The sequence below is a fragment of the Sparus aurata genome, chromosome 14 (genome assembly GCF_900880675.1).
Source record: "Sparus aurata chromosome 14, fSpaAur1.1, whole genome shotgun sequence".
Lineage (NCBI taxonomy): Eukaryota > Metazoa > Chordata > Actinopteri > Spariformes > Sparidae > Sparus > Sparus aurata.
The window spans coordinates 3,062,312-3,085,277 of NC_044200.1; positions in this window are offsets into that span (position 1 = coordinate 3,062,312).

The window sequence follows — 22,966 nt, forward strand, 5'->3', positions numbered from 1 at the left end:
GCACATTATTATACTCTCCCACACCACTGACGATTCTTGGAACCTTGGGACGATCTAGTAAACCTGAGTGTGGCTCCACCAGTTTTGAGCTAAACTATTATAAGCAAGGATGTGTCACCACTGGAGGGTGTCGCACAGTGCACAATGACCTGTGGAATATCCACCCATGGTGTCCCTGGTTTCCACTTCACGTCAAAGAAACTTTGCTAACCTTTTTTTTTTTAACCAACTTATTTTTCAGCTTAAAATAAGATGCACAACCCAGAATGGAACTGGTTCCATGTTTATAGGAATTGGGCACAGAGCTGATTGTGATGCTCAAGACTGTGTTTGTGGTCTCCTCTTCTCAGTAACTTTTGGTTTCTCTAACCCAAACCATCATTATGTAGTATTAGTTGTCCAACTCTAACCAAACATTTACTGTAGAGTTGGCAGATCAAAAAATGGTTCCAAGAATCATGTTTGATTCTATTTTGGACTTGAAATATTGCCCTGTATTGTTGTTCTGATTTGATGACTTTAGAGATTGCCATGCTAGCTGTAGGCCAGAAGCTTAATCATTGTCATCGCAAACTCACAAAATAAGCATGCAAAGCAGCAACAATTTAATACAATGCCAGAAGTCTCAAGAAGAGCACAGAAATCCCCTAATAGGCTCATGTTGCCCCTCTGAAGCTCAAGGAACAAACTCAACCTTTCACTGTTTGCTCTGATCCTAAAGCTGCTGCTGCATGAACCCATGATAAGAGCTGTCATTTGGAGACGTAGACACCTGGGATGCTGGATCATCTGTGCTCAGGGATGCATACACTCCGTCTGATCACATCCTCTGTGGACCCTGTGAAGGTTGCAGACGTGACCTGACTCAGAGAGTGTGAGTTTGTCCCGAGACATTGCATCACTATGCGCAGACATTTTTGTCAGGGGGAAATATCAGAGAGCGGGGTCAGGGATGGAGAATTGTTTTGTTTGCTTTTATGGGTTCATGTGAATGTCACTGAATGTTAGTGCTGTGGGATGAATGACGATCCATCTCCCCCTGCGCTTCGATGTTTTCTTCCCTCTGACCCTACAGTGTTGACAAATGGAGATGATCACAGACTATAAGGCAAATGATGCAAGACGTCCGATATTCCAGCACAGATGTGCCTCTGGAATATTGTGAAAGCTATCAGCGTAATGACGAGTAATGAAGTGAGACTGAGGCTTGACCCCTCTTCATCTGTCTCTATTCGTCTGGTCCATATCAAGAGCAAGATGTGAGCAGCACATGAGCCTTGTTGAAGCGTTCATCCCATTCAATTCACAGTGACTCTGCTTTGCTTTCACTTTAGTCCGAACCAACTGTCCCGCAGCAATCTGTGTTCACTCTGCCGACTGACTGAAATGTACTGGATAAGAATAGTTTTTCATTAGATTATTTGAAAAATATGCAGGAAGCAGACAGTATCACTTTTACTTATTTATTCACTGATTTCATTTCCCAGAAAACTGTTGCAGGTGGGAGAAATCTGCCCAAACTAAAGCTAGCAAACTCAAAGCAACAGGGTCCTGATCAATCCTCATACAGTTGCTTCAATATGTTGAGTTTTGTTTGATTCAAGCAGTTGTAGCGATTATGCTTCACTACTATAATTAACAGAGGGGCAAAAAAATGAGGTGTAGGGTCTTGTTGGGATGTTTGATAAAATAGAGGCGTATCTGTTCAGTGAGTCATTCAGCACACCAGTCTGTCACTACTAAATCTATTAGTATTATGAGACTTTACACCAACATTAGGGATAATCTAGTCTCCATTATTTGCTCGTAGTTCATAAATATAATATTAAAGATTTCTTTGTTATAAAAAAACAACAACCACACCCTTGTTATATATACTGTCAGGTTGTGTATTCAGATTATCATAAATGTTTTCAAAAATGTTCAAAACAGAGAATTCTGAGAGAGTGAGGAAGGAAGTTGGTGAACAAGATAAAAAATAACATGAAAAAAACTCAACATTACCTGTTGAGTCACATCAGACATATTTTCAACAGCAATGGTTGTTTAATGGTGTATTCAATACCAGCGAAGTTAGTTTGACAACATGATCATTGTTAATGTTTTTATTCACATTAATTAGGCAAGTGTTTATTCAATCCAACCAGCCAGATTACTTTACTGTACAACAGACCTAAATTGAAGGTGTGTGTGTCTGTGTGTTTGCATTCAGGTCAACCCCTCTGTAATGTTACATTCATGAAGTGAAGTACATTTCTCTTCCAGCTCCAGTCAGCAGTCAACATTACAGAATAGAAACACCCGATGCTGGAGGTCACCTCCAGATCACTGCTGCAGGGGTTGAAGGCGCACAGTGCAAGTGTCATTGCTAGTTTCAGACCGACGCAGTTGACACCCATCGTACACGTGTAAATAGCAAATGTACCTGCACCCACCTTAAAATGAGGTGTGGTCAAGCCCACTGATGGAGGATTGCTATGTTGAGGCAGCAGAAAGTGACAGCACCACAGACCAACATAAAGCTGGTCTAACGTCAAAGCTGCAGTCTGTTTCCTGATCTTTAAAGGACTCATTAGATGCTCCTACACAGGCGGGTTCACACCGTTCATACACTCTGATTTTATGATTTGAGAGGCTGCTCTTGTCACTGTAACAAATATTTTGGCACATTTAATCAACAAAACTAAAAGCTGTAGTTAAAAACTCTCCAAAGGGAACAGAATTAAACTTTTAGCTTCTAAAATAAATGTGTTTAGACAGGATCTCACATGTACAGACACACATTCCTGCTGCTGGAGGATCACTGCAGGTAATGTCTTTAATATTTTCCTCATTAAGGACGTATTCTCCCCTCTCATCCCACCTGTTATTGATCAGGATGGTACTTTATATGACCTTTATGTCAGATGAGTGCAGAGAGGTGGCCTGGCACTCAATGGATGCACATCGTATCAACTCTTTTGCCTATTGTTTCTATTATTGCTACTTCCTAATCAGAATTAATTGTATTTATTTATCTAACACAACACACAATACTAATTCCATTTGAACATTCTGAGTTACCAAGCTATTGGACCAAGTTAGAAGTTGCCAACAGGCCATCAAGAGGTGTGGTGAAGTAAGTTGATAGACCATTTTTTATTTGATCCTCAAGAAGTTGGCCAGTGTAATTTTGTTTATTGCTTATTCTTTTTCGTTATGGGAAATGGGTTGACCGTGGGAAGTACTTTCAGGTGGTACTAATGTGTTTGGGTGGGAGGAACTCATTACTATTGTATTCACTGACCAGTCAGAAGTTGCTGATGCACAGTGGTATAAACAACAATAGTAGAGGGGATAAGGGCCTCACATTATCAAGTTGGAATGTACTGGCCTCAGATGTTATGTTCTTGTAAGAGATTCATTTGAATAATGGTACACATGGCAGGCTGAGGGCGAAGTGGATAGCGGAAGTGTCACACTCACATTTTTCATGTAAAACAAGAGGTGCAGCCATTTTATTAGAAAAGGTGCGCCCTTTTTACAGAAAAACAGTTGATGACAAAGAAGGTCACTACATTATAGTAAGTGGAGAGATTCATAACATCTTCCTCACTTTAGTTAATATATATGCTCCCAACATGGGTAATCCCATATTTCTAGGAAAGTCTTTGTCCCTTACCTGAAATGCATCATCTGAACTTCTGAATATGTTCATTAATAGCACAAACATACTGGACATATGGAGGACATGAATCTATCTAGCAGGGACTACTTATTCTACTTCTAGTGGGATAGTCACACTGCGGTGAGGGGTGTCCTGTCTTGGGTTTTTTGGTCTTGTGAAATTCATGTTTTATTTTGAAAAGTAATTCCCCTCTCGTTTCAGGTCACTTGCCCTTCCTCCTGTGTCACCGGTCTGGCGTCTCCCCTGATCCCTGATTGTTTCCACCTGTGTCATCCCTCCTCGTGTGTGTATATAGTCTTTGTCTTCCCCTGTCTTCGTTGCCAGAGTGTTTCGTTCATCTTGTCGTATACCTCCAGCCTTGATTTCCACAGCCTTGCCAAGTAAGATAAGTATTGCCACGCTTGATTTCTGTTTCATTTGCATTCCTCTGAAGAAGAGTGATTTTCATTTGTAAAGTTTTTGGTCAGCTTGCTGTTTTAGTGCTTGCTAGTTTCTGTTTCATAGTCATTTTGTTCCTCCCTTTTGGAGCGCTTTGTTTTGTAATTTTCATAGCTTTGTGAAGCGTAGTTTAAGTTTATAGCCGTTTGCCTTTTCATCCCTGAGAGAGATTTTCCTTTGAGTAACGTTGTATAGATATTAGAGATTTTCAGGTCAGTGTAGATTTTGCCTTTTGTTTTTTCCTCCTTCGGGAGCGCCTTCTGTTTGTGTTTGTTCTTGTTGATTTTTTTTCCCGTCTGAGCAGACGAGGTCAGTTTTCGTTGCATGTGCTGTTGTCACTTTTTTCTGAAGAGGGTTCATCTGAATTCAGAAATAAAGCTTGTCTAAACTGTTTCAAATCTGCACCTGAGTCCTCTCCTTTGTCCAAGTCTGACAGGGATAGATTACTTCCAAGTCTTCGCTAGACTTAATCCCTTTACAGTAAATGCTGAATATCACAGCATTGTGATATCAGACCACAGCCCCCCTAACCTTTTTGCAATGCCTAGAGCATATAGATAAACAGCATACCTCTTGTACACTTAATTCACAAATACTTATCAAAACGAAATTTTTGAATACTTACAAGATCAGATTTCCTAATATTTTGAGATCAATGATATCCCTGAGACCTCTCCATCCATCCTCTAGGAAGCATTCAAAGCCTATATAAGAGGCTGTATAATGCTGTTAATCAATAGAACTAGATGACCACATTAAATGATTAGATAAAAAACATGCACAATCCCCCTCTACATATTTACACACAAAATAGAATTACTAAAGTATGATTACAACAATATAATGTCTGTGAAAATAAACACATTCCTTTATACAAGGCAAAAGTACTTTGTTGACATAAGAGTAATAGATTACTAAAGAGTAATAAGACACCTGGTCCCAATGGACCCCCCCTGGGAACTTGAAAACTTATCTACTTATTTGAAGTCCTCAACAGATTCAGTCTTGGAGGTAAATTACTGTTAAAGATTAAACTCATCTAGAAAAATCCCTCAGCTAAAATCCTACCAAACCAGATATTATCCTGGCCCTTAAGCTTGCACAGAGGGACAAGACAGATGCCCCCATCTCCTTTGATCGTTGCCCTGGCTATCGAGCCCAGGGGTGGTTCCTCGTATGGGCAGCTACCCAGGGTACACATCAAGTCAATAATGTAATGTTGCCTTGTCGTTATTAAAACTGTTGCTGTGTGTGTACTTTTCTGAAGTTCCTACAGTTAGCTTGAATAAAATGTATGTTGTGCAGGGCACCATGCAAGCTAGGACTGCCACTGATCAAGCCTTTGGCCCAAAGCATCAGACTAGACCCTCAGGTACACGGATATACCACCAAAGAAATAATCAACAAAATATCATTGTATCGGTAGATATCTCATCTCACCCACAATTTACTATTACATAACTTCTTGACTTGGTGAGCCCTAGCAACCTACTGGTCAGAGGTCATTAAGTCACATATCACACCAACCCTTTTTGTCATCCGTCTCAGCATAGCTGAAACCTTCAGAAAATGTTGTGCTGCACAGCAGTGCTTCCTCTGTTGTACCCCTATAATGGCAAAAAGGAACAAGCACCAACAATTCCATAAAATCTGGAAATTCCTTATATCTTGCAGCTGCAGATCTAATACAACAAGGTAGTCGTAGCACACACATTACAGCGCATGGGGTGGCTATAGATTGAAGGGCCTCTGTGGTTGGAGGTTGGTGGGAGGGATGGGATAAATACAGGGAATGGTAACTGGGTGACTGGGGGAGGATGGTCTTGAGAGTGACGGGGGATTATGGCCAACCTTTTTTTAATGTTATTGTTGCTTCCTTGTCTTTATGTTATCTTTTCATGTTGTTTGTTCAGCAATATGTATTAGAACATTTTGCATTTTCTTTTCTTTGCACCTTAATTAATATTTCTTTTGTGCCTACTATATAATGTGATTATTTGATAAAATAAGTCCTGAATGTGTAAGTGAAATGTATTGAAGAAAGGTTGAAGAAATGTTGTATTTCAAAACCAGAATTGTGAAAGAAAACAAGAATAAGGTAGATTGCTGCAATAGTTAATTTGCATTGCAACAAGGTGGAATAATGGTTTCATTGGATATCTCTTCACTTCTCCACTCGTGAAAGAAAATATGACTCTAATGACTAAAATCACTGAAGAAGCAGAACACCCAGTAAAGCACATGAAAACAATAGTACTGTTATGTGCAAATGTGTGTAGCTTTATCACTTACTGACACCAGAATTGTTACAGAAAACAGTGTGAGCTTGCTCTTACTGTACTTCAAAGTACACAATATGTATGTTTAAGTTAACACTAAAAAGCTAAGCCTCAAAGAAAAATAGCTGGTGATTTTCATTTGGCTATTAAGAGGGTAACATTAGGCAAAATCTCTCTTCATCCTGCGTTGATTTCCATCACGTGTGAAATTCAAAGGAGCTTCAGTTACTGTCCCAGTGAGAACAGTCAGACATGAGCACTGTCACAGAATTATCTGCTGTGTTTGGGTGTAAATTGCTAATGACCATCTGACTGCAGCAGAGAAGGATGTATATCCACATGTCTGATAGAATAATTGATGCTGCACAGACACACAAACATCTGTCTAAGAAAGGCATCAATCCACGGAGGAAAAAAATTTACATGCTTCACCCCCTATTTTACAAACTATTTCGGCATGTTTTTCATGTATTTTTAATGGATTGGTTGGCGGAATGTTTTGTCTGAACCACTGACTGTAAAAACTAATGGACAGAGCCACGTGAAAATGGGCAAATAGGCAGAGCATGAGTGGACATTAACTGAGCCTAGTTAAACAAACCTGCCTAGCTGGAAGCTACCAGAAGAATCAGAATCATTATTCCTTTAATTTGTGTGCCACAGCAGCCAAGGGATAACAATAGCAAAAAATAAACAGTATAATAAAAAAAGTTAAGAAATAGAATAATCTCATGTAAACATATAGACATATTGTACAAAATGAAATTATTAAAAATGAACAGTGTGGCAGTGAATGTGATTTTTTATTTACAAATACAAATAATAAATATGGGCATTGGAAAAAAAAGTGCACAGTGCACTGTGCAGAGAGAGGTCTACTGGGATCAGTGCTGGTTGTACAGTCTGACAGCAGCAGGAAGGAAGGACCTGCGATACCTCTCCTTCACACACTGAGGGTGTATCAATCTGTTGCTGAAGGAGCTGCCCAGTGCTGAGATAGTAACCTGCGGGGGGGGGGACTGAAGTGAAGTTTAATTGCGTAATCATTTGAGTTTAAATCCACTTTTGTATCCCAGAATTTAAAAAAAACAAACCCTGTGTTCTCCTTGAATCCAGGGGCCAGATTAATAAACCATGCGTACACACGAAAAATGCAGGTTTCCAAATGTATAAAAATCCGCAGAGGGTGACATTGTGTGTACTGGTACAAACCTCTAACACCATGCGTACCATGCACGCAGTCTTTTCAATCTGAATATTGTGATGTCAAAAATGACAAGAAAAGTGAGAATTAGGGTGATATTTTATGAAGAGCTGTTTTTTTTTCACTACATTGTGTCAGGATTACATCTATAGTTTCATATAGTGAAACCCTTCACTCTGATTAAACAGTGACGCAAGAGTTTTTACTCCAAAATGAAAGACTCTCAGGAGGCCAGCAGGATTGAGAACAGCAAGCTTTTTTGAACAGCCAAAATCCAAAACTCATAATCCACAAACCAAGAAGTGCAAAATGCTAAAATACAAAGTAGAAACGCAAAAAGGTAAATTAAGTATAACCAAGAGCAAAGTACAAATCAATAATGATGTGGACAAACAGGAACAAAAAGCCAGGAGCAAAAAACAAAAACAAACATACCACAGGGAAACACTGGAAGGCTCAGGAGAATCACACAGGACAAACCGACAAAGACATCAGGGAACACATACACACACACACACAGGCTGATTAACAAGCAAGACACAGGTGAACACAGAAAAAGGGCGGGAAATCACACAAAGGAGGAACTGAAAACCTAGGCAAAAGAGAGCAAAACTTTTAAATAAAACAGGAAATCAGAGCACAAACTGAAATATGACAATACATGCTTTGTTATTAAAGGTGATGGAAATAAATAAACATAATATGGATGGGATTACATATTTGCCTCTGCAAATTGGTTGTATATGAATCTTTTATAATCATTATCAGGGAAGGTTGCATTGCTGCACCACTAAACATAAACACTCTGTAAACCAACTGTAGCTTTAACATAGCAGTGATGCAGATTAAGGTGTGAGTGTGAGTAATTTCCATGAACTTCTTTAGATTATGTTGAGTACAGCCAAGTGCAGTTTGTGCTACCTGACAATCAATCCACAGACAAAAGAGATGATCGCAGCTTCATACTGTGTATTTATAGCTGGCTGAGGCTCGCAAGAGGATTGATAACGCAGCAGTTTGGTTTCCATGGGGAAGACAATAATTCACCATTCCCCTTCAGGGACAGCCTTTAAAACAAATGTAGTATCCCAAAATAAAGCATGCCATCACACCAACCATGTATCATGTGGCTTATTCCGATTACAGCATCAAATGTAACATCAGCCAAAGATCAGTTTGAGGGGGTGAAATATTTTTCTCCTGTGTGATTGCAATATCACTTGATATGAGGTTTTGAAAGCCTCTCTCTCAATGCCTGTCAAACATTCCATGCTCACCTTCAGCAACATGGATGTAAAAATTGTCGACTGACAGACACGCTGCATGACTGTTAAAGAAACACATCATTCAGCTGTCATTTGCTTCATTACATCGTTCATCTCAGCATGAGAGGAGACGCCACTGAGTATGTGTTGACTTACACTCTATATTCTGCATATTATTGTATGACAAGAAGACAGCAGCTGGGAATAGAACAAACAAGAAGCTTTACTTTTTCTTTCTATCATTCTTTATAATTTGTAGACAAGCACCAGCTCCAGTGGAGGATCTATGGAACAATGAGTAGTTTAAAAAGTTTATCAAATCTTCTCCAGACCTGAGTGAAGAGCTCCATCTTTCCATGATGGGAGTTCCCCATTTTCCCCCATACATAGGAGATTAAAATGGTCAGAGCTGCCATAAGGAGTACAGTTTGGATGAAAATGAGAATGTTGTCTCCAATGGATGGCAGAAAATGTGTGGCTGTAACTGACCTGGTGGCCAAATGCTTTCTCCCGATGCCTTGTCAAGCACACAGTTGTCATGAACCAGCGCTGGGTTCAGACAAAATAATGGAAGACCACACCAAGATTTCAATGTATTGTACCAACTCAACAACTATATACAAAAATAAAAAGCATGTAGGTCAGTATTATCAATGGTGCTACGTGTGTGTGTGTGTGTGTGTGTGTGTGTGTGTGTGTGCGTGCATGTGTGTGTGTGCGTGCGTGCTGGGGAGGAGAGAGACAGAGATGACTTGATAGTCTGGTTATATAGGGAGGAGGAGCCCTGATATGGATACGTTTCAGGTGAGGCATCTCCTCCCGACATGCCTCCTCAATCACCTGCACAGAAATGGGTTGACACACAAACTGGACAGGGTCATCAGGCAGTGGTACAGAACTGCAGTCCATGGATGACCTGTACACCCGGTGGTGCTGGAAGAAGGCCACTTGTCCTGCCTGCTGCTGTCTGGTAATCTGACAGTCCTCAGCAGGCTGAGGGACAGTTTCATCTGCAGTCATAAAACTGTCGAACTATATATCATTAAAGTAATTCTATCTATCTATCTATCTATCTGTCTATATACATAACCACAGAGTGATGTAAATAGGTCCGTGTGATTGAGTTTCCATGTTTGTGTCTGATGTTTTTTCAAACAACATATCATTTCTAAAGTATACTGTATGTTACCTTTTTATTTTGGCACACCTGCATATCACCATGCTATACATTTATTCTACTACCTGTTAACAACTTGTGAAACATTACTGTAACAGTGTATATATATTGTGTTTTTGTGCATTAGCTGGCTACATTCTCTTCTCACCAGTCCATAAGCAGTTCTCTTTAAGCACCGACATAACTATGTTACTGCACTACTTGTATACTTTGTGTAATCATATTATCACTACTGTTCACCAGTCTAGCAGTGTCATATTTATATATTTTAATTTATCTTATTCTGTTTTGTACTGCATTCATATATTTGAATTAATGTTGTGTTAGAGCAGTGTTTCTCACACCTCATCTTTATGTTTCCCTCTCCCAGTGTTTGTATGCTATGTTGACTTTCTTTGTCAGCAGAATGTTTTATAAAGTTGCCCAAAAAAAACAACTCATGTTTTGGATTTTTTCCCAATGGGTCCATTTTCATGCCAGCAGGAGAGCCATGTGTGGAGGAAAACCAACATGGCAAATATCAGTAGATAGGAGGGAAAGAGTGAGAGCAGATTGTTCACTAATTAATCAGTTGGATGACGAATGACATCATTATCTTGGACAGATAATAAAATTAAAATTAAAACTTTCCTTTCAACTATCGTTATCTATATATATGTTGCAGCATTCTCCTAAACCAGGGGTTCTCAAAGTTTTTGCGGCCAAGGACCCCTTACAGGGGACAAATTTCTTGCAAATTATTTTGCTGCCACCCAAGCAAAGGCTCGCCGACCCCCGGAGACCCCAGTTTGAGAACCGCTGTCCTAAACAACTGAAGTAGCTAGCTGCAGCGGCCCAGGGTAAGAGTCAGATCTGTGGCCTTTAACCATAAGCAGATGCATATCTTGCATAGAAAATGCTATATAATTTGTTGAGGTAACATTGTTTGCACTGTAATGTGGAAACTAAGATAATCCTGCGATGAGATTTATCATGATCTGTTTGAGTCTGCAAAGGCAATTACTGACAGACTCTTTGCATTGTAGGTTTGTTTTGCAGTAAATAACTTAAGCCGCATATCACAATGTCAAAAACAAAGAAAACCTGAACTGATCTCTGTCAATCCATCATACAGCCAAATTAGCAAAACAGCCTCCATATTAAATAAAAGCTTCTTTCCAAAACTGTTGCAAATCACTGTTGTAAAACAAAACCTTTGAGTTGGCTACGCAGTGGTTAAAGTTTTGTTATGGCACAAATATGACTTGGCTAGGTTGATAAAAAGATCATGGTTGGGGTTAAATTTTACTTGGTTATAGTTAGGGGAGCTTCATCATCATGATTCAATTGACACTTTATTAAAGTTTAAGAATGATGGTGAATTGATTTTGTAGGATAACAAAATGGGCAACCTCAGTAGTCTGTATTTCTTTGTCACTTCATCTTCAGCCTCTTGGTTAGTCATGGGTTTCACTCTTACTCTGTGATATGTTTGTCATATTTAGGGCCCGAGCAGGTCTCAACCTGCGAGGTCCCTATTGTTTTTCGAATGACCACTTTTTCGTCACAAATGATCACATTTTTCACTGCCTGAACATCCCTCAAATCTCACCAAACTTGGAATATATATGTCACAATTTCCACCACTAGGTGGCACTAGAATCAAGAGAAGTGCATTTTGGCTTATAACTCACATATACTTTGTCGCACATTCAAAAACCTTATATTCACGCGTTCACTCAATTCTGCTGAATCTCTTGATATAGGCCACGCCTATTCCTGCCAACTGTATTTTTTTTTTGCAAATTCGCGAAATGTCGCAAACCTACTTTTCGATCTCCCCCCAGGCAATTTCAGCGATTTGCACCAAACTTTGCACACAGCATCTGTGGACTCTCCTCACAAAAAGCTATTAAAATAATTTTGATATTCCAAACAATACTCAACTTATTAAATAACAACTTCCTGTACATTTTGCTCAAAACACAAAGTGTGGGATATCTCCACATTGGTCTGTCTGAATGACATGAAACTCAGGTGACTACTTCCCCATTAGCCACTAAGGCTCTGTGAAAAAATTATAAACTTACTTTTTCCAAGTTTCCTCCTAGGCCATTTGACCCATTTGCAAAAAAACTTTGCAAGTAGCATCTTTGGACAAAACTTATCAAAAGCTTTCACCTATGTCACACCTGGTGGCGCGGTCCATTTTGATGCTTCGCCAAAAAACCATCAACTCGTAATAACTTCCACATACAATTTGCCATCTACTCCAGATTGCTCAAACATGTAGAGGGTCTTGCCCTGAATACATCTACATGGCACATCCCGATGGCAGCATGCCCCGACGCGCGTGGACTGCTTGCAGCTTTAATTATCCACAGCATCTGACTTCTCAGTAGAGTAAATGATGCTGAAATCTTGACATGATTTCACACCATGAAAGTGATTAGCTGTACTTGTGCCTGTCTCATGCAACACTGCTAGTTTCTCTGAACTAACTCTTAATTTAGCTGCATAATCTGTATCTGAAAAGCTGAAGTCAACTGAGAGTTTGTGTGAAATGCTTTAGAATCCTTTAAAAGGTCAGCAAAAATGTAACAGGCAGTTTGAGGGCCCCAAAACAAATATGAATTGCACATTAGTTTGCCTCCCTTGAGGTCTCATTAAGACTAATTGATTTATTGCAGAATAGTGTGCACACTAGCAGCAGCAAGCCAATCTTGAATAGCATCTTTGCCTGAAGAACCTCTGCTTTTTACATATTATTACATATACATATTTTTCTGTCTGAAGTCATTTATTAGGCTGGAGACAGAGATCAGAGGACAGAGTGCAGCTAACACAACAGTAGGTCCATGCAGAATTAGCCTCTGTTTTCCCAGAGGGGACCGCTGTCCTCACCTCCTGGATCCCAGCTCTCCATGGCATTGTGCAACAGAGCGCACTCAGTGGGAGAGAAACCAGTGTCTATTTACATCAGTGAGACACTCCCCTGTCTTTGCTTCTCACTCTGTAGGGAGTTTTCATTTTGGCTGTTTGATTTAATATCTTATGAGAAACAGAGGAGTGTGCATGTGTGTGCGAGCGAGAGCACGTTATACAGTTGGTTGTAATTACTCCCTAAGGGAGCTCTCCTCCCCGAGAGAAATTTGCCTCTGTAGGAAAACAGAGATAGCAATGAATTTCATCTAAATCAAACTTAATGTCAATAATCTTAAATCTTAATCTTAAATGAAATGCACTACTATCAGTGTCTGATATGAGTGTGTTTTTGTTTTTAAGTGTTGAAATAAATTTTGATCCCCAGCGGTAGCCCTGAAGCTAGAAAGTCTCTGTTCTGGTTTGCTATATTCACTGTAGGTAGCAACACATAAAGGCTAAATAGATTACTGATTGTGTGGGTGCAACGTTGCAGTCTATAACCTTCCAGCAGAGATGATTTGGCATCTAGTGTTGTCATGACAACACCGCCGTCATAGTTATTTTTGCATGTGTTCTGCCATTCATTGTAACTGCCCGGCCTAACGTCTCCTGTCAGTCCCTTTCTATCCTTTACCTTTACTCATTCTCTACACAGCTGTAAAAGGGTCATTGTCCATGACGTCACCAGTATCTACAACACAATCAAATTATTTACTATTTGTATTTCATAACTCGCAAGACTACTACTAAGATACTTTTTCTCATTCTGTCACCATGTTTCAGCATCGACCATAGATACCAGTTCAGTGGTTGATCAGCAGTTTGGGCACCCACAGAAAAAAAATACCGTGACTGTGATATTATAAAAGGCCACAGCAGAGACCAGGCAATAGGCTTTGGACCTTTTTGCATTTAGTTTTCCCAATCTTTCTCATCATTTTTCTGTTTTCAGCTGTCCAAGGAGGCTATAGAATGCCCAGAGCATGAAATAAGAAGCAAAGGTTTAGATTAAGAACAGCAGACTTTCAGATGATTACCGTCCACTTGGCTCTTCCTGGCTGATGTCTGTTCACAAGTCACCTGTGTCCACCACAACATCCTACATCAAGCTAGGGCTGGGCGATTAACTCAATTTCAATTTCGATTTCGATTTTGGCTTCCCTCGATCATGAAAACAAGATAATCATAATAAAACGATCATTCTGCCGCATGCCGTGTCTTGTGTGGTCAATGCAGCGAACCCTTCCATCTCCACCTGTGCGCTCCACTCCGCCCCGCCCCCGCCAGAAAATGTTCGCTTTCAGCCACACCGGTGCGTGTTGCCAGTACGTGTTTTGAAGAAACGTGTAGAAGAAGACGGTAGAAGATGGCAGAAATGCAGCCTTTGGTCGGGAAGAAAGGTAAAGTGAATTCTGTGGTGTGGAAACACTTTGGTTTCGAGGAGTCTGACTCGGAACAAACGAAGATATTGTGCAAGATATGTCACGTGACCGTGTCTGCACCTCAAGGGAACACGACCAATTTATTTAACCATTTAAACTCCACACACAGAGTAATACATGACCAAGCAGTGAAGGTTATATGTCTTGTAACCACCCACACCCAGTGAAATATTCAAACCAAATACCAAATACAAATATCATCAGGGACAGAGCATATTTAAAGATTATTAGGCTACCATATCATGAGGTCATCAATATTATGCTTCAGCTCATGATGACGTAGTGAGCACAGGACCGAATCATAATGTCCCTAAGCGCCATGTGTGGAAACCAGTTGCTTACTTCAGCTGAAATCAGCTGTTCATACTGTATCATGGAAATACAGTATTTGTCGTGTGTGAAGGTGTCACAGAATATTTAATGATTATTAGGCTACCATATCATGAGGTCATCAATATTGTGTTTGAACCTGTTTGTTTTTTAACAGTACTGCATGGAAGTGAAAGTAATATGGCTGGGAAATCCATGATTTAACAACAACAGGACAAACCATTAAAGCTGACAAAGGTTTTGTTTTTTTCTTGTTTGCTATTGTAGTTATATAAATGTAATGTCTCATGCTGTGAGATCACTGTTAAACCACGCTGTCAGATGCGTGCAGAAATCCGAGAGCAATCTTTGTTTCACCACAGTGAAAATATTGTTTTTGTGACATATTGAAACAGATTATTTTGTTAGTTAAAAACGTGTTGTGGATATTTGAAATGATTACATTGATATCTTTTATCATATTATATTTATATTTACTTTGTTTGCAGGTATGTAGTAGCCAACCTAAATCTGTCTGTAGAAAATATTATTCTTCAGCAGGTATTTTAGTTATAACAACCTCGAGCTAGCTTAGCATATCTGTGTTTATATGTGCAGTATTGATTCAGTTTGGGAAACCCCATGATCTCTGGAGCATTCAAAGCAGACTCAACAGGGAGATATCATCTCTTCACTAAAGACTGATGCAATGTGCCTTCAACATTTGCGGAAATATGGAAAAAAGTAGCACTTATTTTGTCTTAATTTTTTTTGGCTTGTTTAATCTGAACATTTCTCATAATTTCAGAGCATTGAAAAGTTCAAAAGTCACAATATATTGTAATAATTTCCAAAATCCACAGCATGTGTTTACCTATCTGCTTGTTGGTGTTTAGCCTTTCAAAAACAACATTTCCACTGTGGCCAAAAAAAAGTTGGCACTCTGATTTTTGTATGCACCCAACGGTGTGGTCTAACAGTAATCTAACAGCATGAGAAATTACATGTATATAACTACAATAACAAACAAGAAAATGGTTCTTACACTTATTTAAGTTTGTCGCAGTAGCACTGAAGATAAAGTCAGCTGCTCAGACAAGTGCTGCACATGCAGTTTTTTCTTCCTGTTCAATCACTAATTCCCTGGACATATTACTTTCATATTACTTCAATGCAGTACTGTTTTACTGAACTAATGTTTCATCTTCCATCATCACTGCTCCCCATGGTGGATAGATAAACTATTGCAACTGGTTTCCACATGCGGCGCTAAGAGGCATTATGATTTGACCCTGCATTCACTGCGTCATTGTAGAGGATCTCATTCCAGTCATGGACTCTACCAGGCCTGAGCACGAGACTGTCACAGCCCGTCAGAGGGCCGTTAAGGACCCTGTCATGGAGGAACGGAAAGTTTTAAGGGGATAAAACTTCATCTGTAGTATATATGTTCCATGTTTGTGTAGCATTAAGGAGTTACAAACATTCACTCTGTAATGCAACCCTGTGTTGTATAATGTCAAGGACATATAAATCACATTGATCCTTGAAAACATGTTTTTGAATGTCGTTCCATTCACTGTAGCTTTACGGAATGCAGTACACAAAAGAGTTAATTTAAACTCAACCAAAAGTATGAAATGCCTCGATTTGTAGGGAATATTTACAACTGTTAATATGCCCCACAATACATTTTTTTTTTTCCAGTTACCCAATATATCCTGCCATGCAACTTAGTAGTGATATGAGTTCAAGGGCACTAAAAGAACATTGTGATTGAACTTTGCCAATTCCATTGTAAAAAGATGGAATGTGATGAATGGTCATGCTGAAAAAGAGCACGCCAACTTTGTGTATGAATGTCTCCAAGCACAGCAGACTGCTGGACCTCGCCAGTATCATGCCAGAAATTTCAATGGTGATAGTTGGAGGGTCAGCCCTGTCTGCCGCTGTCACTGACAGTTATATGGTTGGTTGCTCTGCTGCTGTCCAGGCGTTTCCTGCAGACTTCTGCCTCAGTGACAGTCTTCTGTCACGAACTGCCACTCTGAATTAAAGCTCGATGACTGATGCAACGGCTTCCTCTTCCCCTCACAACTCTGTGGCATGATGTTCTGTAAGCACACTTAGCAAACCCACACCTCTTTAGTAGGCTTGTCTTGCAAAATGGATACAAAGTCACTGTGTGCTGAGTGCTGTGGAGTGATGGAATACACTGGAGAGACTTAAGTGCACCATATCATCAGCACAAAGGCGGTCTAACAATGAGCAGAAAACTGTTTGCTGTCCACCAAGGACTAATGATAATAGATCTCCTATCATTACAAGCCTGTCCTCATCAGAAAAACTACAGGTCGACTGTGAATGCAGCCCATTATTACTCATATTTTAAGTTTCTTGTTCAGCTGCGACCACTAGTGGTCATAGTCATTATTCCAGCAGCAAAGCCAGAAGTAAGGTGAGGTTGTATAAAGAACAACAAAGTCTATATTAAGCAGACTGTGAGATGATCACTGCCCACAGCATGTTTTGACCTTCTAGCCAGACCACCACAGGGAAAGATCCAAGATGGGAGCCATGCTAATCCAGTTTGGCCCTAAGGCTGCTCCTCGCTAATGTCTGGATGCAGGATAAAGAAATGGACAAATGGGACGCTGGCCAATAGGGGTGGGCGGATCGATCCAAATATCGATAGTATCGATACCAAGGTGACGTGATGAGATCGATATTTTTGTTGTACTTTCTCTTCTATAAATTCAGCAAAGCATTCGTATTTCTTCAGAGTTTGTGTGAGCGCAGCGCCCCTCTTAACTTCTCTCACTCAGGTTCACTGTAACTGGAACTCAAAAATATATACTTACATTGATATAGAGCCTACCTCAAACCTGAAGTTTGAATATGGCAGAATATAATAACACTTTTGTGTATCTGTTGAAGGAACATCAGTATTTCTATTTAGGCTACATGCAGATAGGTTATAGATTTAATTAAGTTAAATATAATTTTCTTATTTGGCTAAAATATTTGCCTTGTGTTTTATCGTTATCATAATCATGGTCAACTAATTAAAGGCAAAAGTACTAAATCACTCAATGTTCAGGAATTTTCAAGTAAAAAGTATCAGTATCGGTATCGGTATTGGTATCGGCAATACTGGCCCTGTAATTACTTGGTATCAGATCGATACCACAATTTGCAGTATCGCCCACCCCTACTGGCCAAGGGAAAGCAGAGTTTATTCGCCCACATCTTTACAGATACCTGTTTCTATCATCATCCCCAGATCAATCTGTTGCACTTGACAGGAGGACTGTGATCTGAGCCGACGGACTGCTGGACTGCAGCTGGATGAAGAGCAGTGGACTATGTGTTTATATTATTAAAGTTTTAATGATGACCTGCCATGGACAAGCACTGCAGATGTAAATAAGCGAACTCTGGTACAATGCATCAAATGTCAACATGTCTGTTTAATATTGTGTATGGTCCCTTTAGAAATAAAGACGAATCAAAATTTGATTATCAAATAAAGTTACTGATGTTTGGTGCTCAAACGTACACAGAGTTAATGGACAGTGTTTACGGTATGTTGCACTTTTTATTTGAAGATGGATGCCGACCTTTGATGGATGCCTTTGATAGCCATCCATTGAATATACTGAGAGAAATAAATTCATAAATATCCCAGTTTCTCAGTCATGATTGGATGCACTACTTGGATGTTGACATCATGAATGGTATTTACAACATGAAGCCTTTAGTCCATTGTTTAAATCAAAATATTGATTATCGCAGCTTTTAAGCAAATGGTCGACTATTAGTGTTTCCATTCCTCCCTGTGCTGTGGAGATCTAATCAGTACTGCACACTATTAAAAATGTACTGCTTAAAAATTTAGTTGGTGAGTAGTTTGAGTTCTGTCATGGGGCTAAACTAAACTCTTCTTATAAAAGTATTTTAAGAACGGATCTTCACTGTAGCTGCTGCTACCCTGTCAGTACGGGTTCTCTGAGATTCTGGAGACTTGGATTATGCTGGATGAGCTGTGTGAAGCCATTTTTAATTGTTTGCATTAGAGAATTCTGCAATGCTGTTTTGCTCTGAAGCTCCAGAAATGTTTTGTGGACTACGAAAATTCCCTCAACTTTCCATCAGCTAGGGGGAGGAGATAATGACAGAATTTTCCTGTTTAGGCGAACTGTTCCTTTAAAACTGTCAGATGCCATTTACTATTGGGCCACTCAATTGAATACTCAAGACAGCTATCACACTCACCACTGTTAGATAGGTGAAAAGGTAATCACATAAATCTAGTATGCTGTACCAAACCTGTGTTGTGTTAGATATAGCCTCAATTTTAAGTTGCTCAGATATTTCACATCCTTGGTTAAGTTCAAAGCTAACAAGCATAGGTAAGGATAGGATGGTCACAGGATAGGTTAGCTCTAAAAGTTTCATCTTCTTAATTATGGAACATTTCAGATGTCTGGTAAAACATATTTTGACAGCTGGTTGGAATCACAGCTTTATTTCACCACCATCTCCCAGCCCTTTGCCATGCTACTGGCTGCAGGGCCAGTGTGTCATTAAAGCCTTCACTACACTCACTGTGTTCCCTGCTAATAGACACTAATAGAATTAGCATTCACCAATGCATTTCATTAAGTACTGCGAGGCACCGCTCTGATTACAGCAGTGAATGAGTTAGCACATGAACACACTGGATGCTTCTCATATCAACACCACTGAATCTCATTCCACTGTGTATAAACCACAGGTTAGTGTCACCTGAAGTAAGCATCATATGTGAACTTGACACCAATCTGCCATTGGAAAGTAATAAATGAACCCCCTGTGAATCAGTCAAATGATGTATGACAATGTGTTTAACATGTATTAGCCCCATGTGATCCTGACCATGGGGGTTTGATGGGCTAATGAGACTGTAGCCCTGTAAAGTCCTGCAGTAAATCAGCAGGGGCACCTCCACCTTTGTTGCTGACTCAGAGCCAGGCACTCTGACTACATTCCTCTGCCTCTGCCTCTATCACATACCTTTTTATCACACTAGTAGCAGACATCATAAGAACTACAATTACCTTATCCCAAAATGAGTACATTTACTCAAGCATTGTACTTGAATGGGCTATGAGCTAGGGATGGTACATGGTTTTGAATTATCACCTAAATTTGATTTATGTTTGCAACACAACACCCAGGATGGACAAACTCATTTTCACTCGTGTATGATGCTATGACCCACAATAAACATAGGACGCTGTTGTGTAAATATTTTCCATCCCTCCATGTCGGTATTAGATCTTTGCCGGATGTGCAACTCTCAGCAGAGATGAGAATGACGTAAGATGTCTGACTTCTTCTTCTATCATCCCAAAACTGACGAGTCTAATCAAGTTATATGATGTGCCACTGTCTACCGTGCCAGCAAAAAAAAGAAGGGAAACTCATCTTAGGCAGTTGTAGGATCATTTTTGCATTTTTACCTGTGTTTAGAAAATGTGCTTATTTTGGTGTAAAAATTGTATGAGACTTTTACAGTGAAGCATTTAGCTAGTAAGATGGATATTTCTGCCAAAACAACAGAGTGAAAAATGTGAATATCATGCTTACATTGATTAGGTGGACACAAAAATTACACCAAATGAATGCTAGTATTGCTCATCACATAATGCAATATTTGCAAACAAATTGTGTATACCGACAAAGTTTTACAAAGCATTCCCAAGCCAAAGTGGTGAACCTTGCCTTGTCCTTGCTTGTGAACCACTGAGCCTTCTGAGGATGCTCCTTTCATACCCAGTCATGATACATGTTGCCGATGAACATTTTTACCTGTGGAATGTTCCAAACAGGTGTGCTTTTGGAGCATTTCACAACTTTCACAATCTGTGTTGCCTCTGTCCCAACGTATCTGAAACATGTTGCCAACACAAAATTCAGAGTAAGCATATATTTACAAAAATTAAGTTGATGAGATCAAACATTAAATATATTGTCTTTGTACTGTTTTCCGTAGAGTAACCATGGAATCTATATGAACTTTTACCCACTTGTTGAATGGAAGACCAAACTGTAGTTAGATTGCTGTGTAACTGATATTATTCAAAAGTCAAGGAAAACTTGAACACACCATACTACACCAGGTGAAATGTTTGAAACTTTATGCCATTACCATGTAAGAAGCCTTCATCACAGCAGATGTTTTGACTTGTGCTGGCTAGGTTTTATTCACATCTTCTAGTAAGCCATTTTAGTGTGACAGTGAGCTAGAATGGCCAATACCAAGCCTGTCCTCATCAGAAAAAACAGCCATCTAGTGAAAGAATGAAAGCAGCTAATTCTGGTCCATATGTACACTTACTGTAGGCACTGACCTCTTCTCACTTCCTCCTTTGCAGCTGTTATAAAGAGTGAACAATCAAATGGAGGAGGTGGGAGATGGATGGTTGGCTTAAACAAGCACTACACATCCATTCAGGAGACTGCTGCTGTGTCCTGTGAAGGTCCACTGTGAGTTCTTTCAACTTTATAAAGTAACGTCACATACATAACGTGAAGTACATAACGTGACTTACATTATGTAACTCAGGTTACTTTGGTAACATAGATATGTTTGTAACAATGAAATGCAGAATTAACACAGTAGTTTTAACCCAAACTAAGATGTTTTCCTGAAATTAACCTTGCTTAAACCTAACCAAACTACAAGCTTACGACAAATGTGGGAGACACTGACAATCAGCCAGTCTTTAAGATATCAGGATCTGCAGAAAATACCAGGACACTGAAACAGAAGTAGCTATTATTTGTTTTCACTATTTACTCCTTTGAATTCTGGTCTATTGTGTCATGTTAAAATGTCTGCTGCAATAAAAAGGCCTTTAAATCTGTTTTATGCTTGTTTTGTATTGCTGTTTGTAACGACATAGGAGTCAAGTGCAAATTAGGTCAATAAAAGCATATTTTGTATTTGTCTGTGAGATAATCAGTGGAGATTCAAGAAGAGTGGAAATGTGATCATTTTCTGACAGATACTAATAAAAGAAAGAAAACTTGAATTGATTTTCCAACAAGATAAATGATAGTTACTGCCATCTTTTTCTCAGCATGAATGGGATAATTAGCTTCTCATCCTAAACTAACCTTTGATGTTTCTTTCAAAGCTAGAATAGAATAATATTTCAATGTATCCAAGTGGCTCACCACTTGGACAGAACAGTGCTGAGCTCAGTAAAACATGGCTCGATCCCCTGCTTCAGTCTTAGAGAGTCCTGAGCCCCTGCCAGCCAGCTGTGCAGCTCAGAGACTGGCTCCCTGCTGGGGGCTTTGAGGGCTAGCACTGCAGCTTTAAAGTTGCCTGCCACCACCGATCCCAGTGCTAGGACTTTGAGGCTGTCACCACACAAGCCCGAGCTGTCAGAATCACATTCACACTCGAATTCTCAAAAGATGTTGATTTCACCTGCTGAGTAGATGCTTAGATTTAACCTCATCAAATTGGGGTAAAAATGGAGCAATGTAGAAACATTATGTAATACAAAGAGAGCCAGGAAACAGAATGTGGCTCAAATGGACTTGATTAAAGTAAAAATTGGGGGTGCTCTGAGTCAGAAGTAAGAGGAAAGAGTACAAACTCATGCTCACAGGGATTTTTAATTAATAATTAATTAATTAATGTAATTAATAATTTTCTTTTAAAACTGCCCTTCAAGGCACAGACAACACCAAGAAAAGAAACAAGTAACAGGCATCTTTGACTGTCAAACTCATTTAAGCTGCTGTATGAACCACTCAGCTTTTAGCCAGAGACAATCAGTGTCTCCTCAAGGGGCTGTCTGACTGCCACTAACCAGCTCAATACCCAAAACTAAATATCTATATATCTTTAATATCTTTTTTTGTCTCAAAGTTAAACAACATTTTTTTTAATGTATTTGCTAAGACTGTAATGTTTATATGTGTATATTATTATCAAAATATTTAATGTTCTAAATTGACCTGTAGTCCTCAAAAAGATGCCTGGTGATATTGATATGTTTGTTAGTGTTAACAAAGCCCATGTATACAGCCAGACTAGTAATTAATTATCATACACACAATCATTGTGTTTATCTAAAGTCTGATCAGTCTTAGTCCTCTGTGCCATAGCCCCAGTGTTGTCCATAAATGATAACAATTACAATTGTTTTGCAAGGTGACATGTTAATTCATTAACATAGATAGATAGATAGTAGCCACATAGAAGAGGAGATTAGCTCTA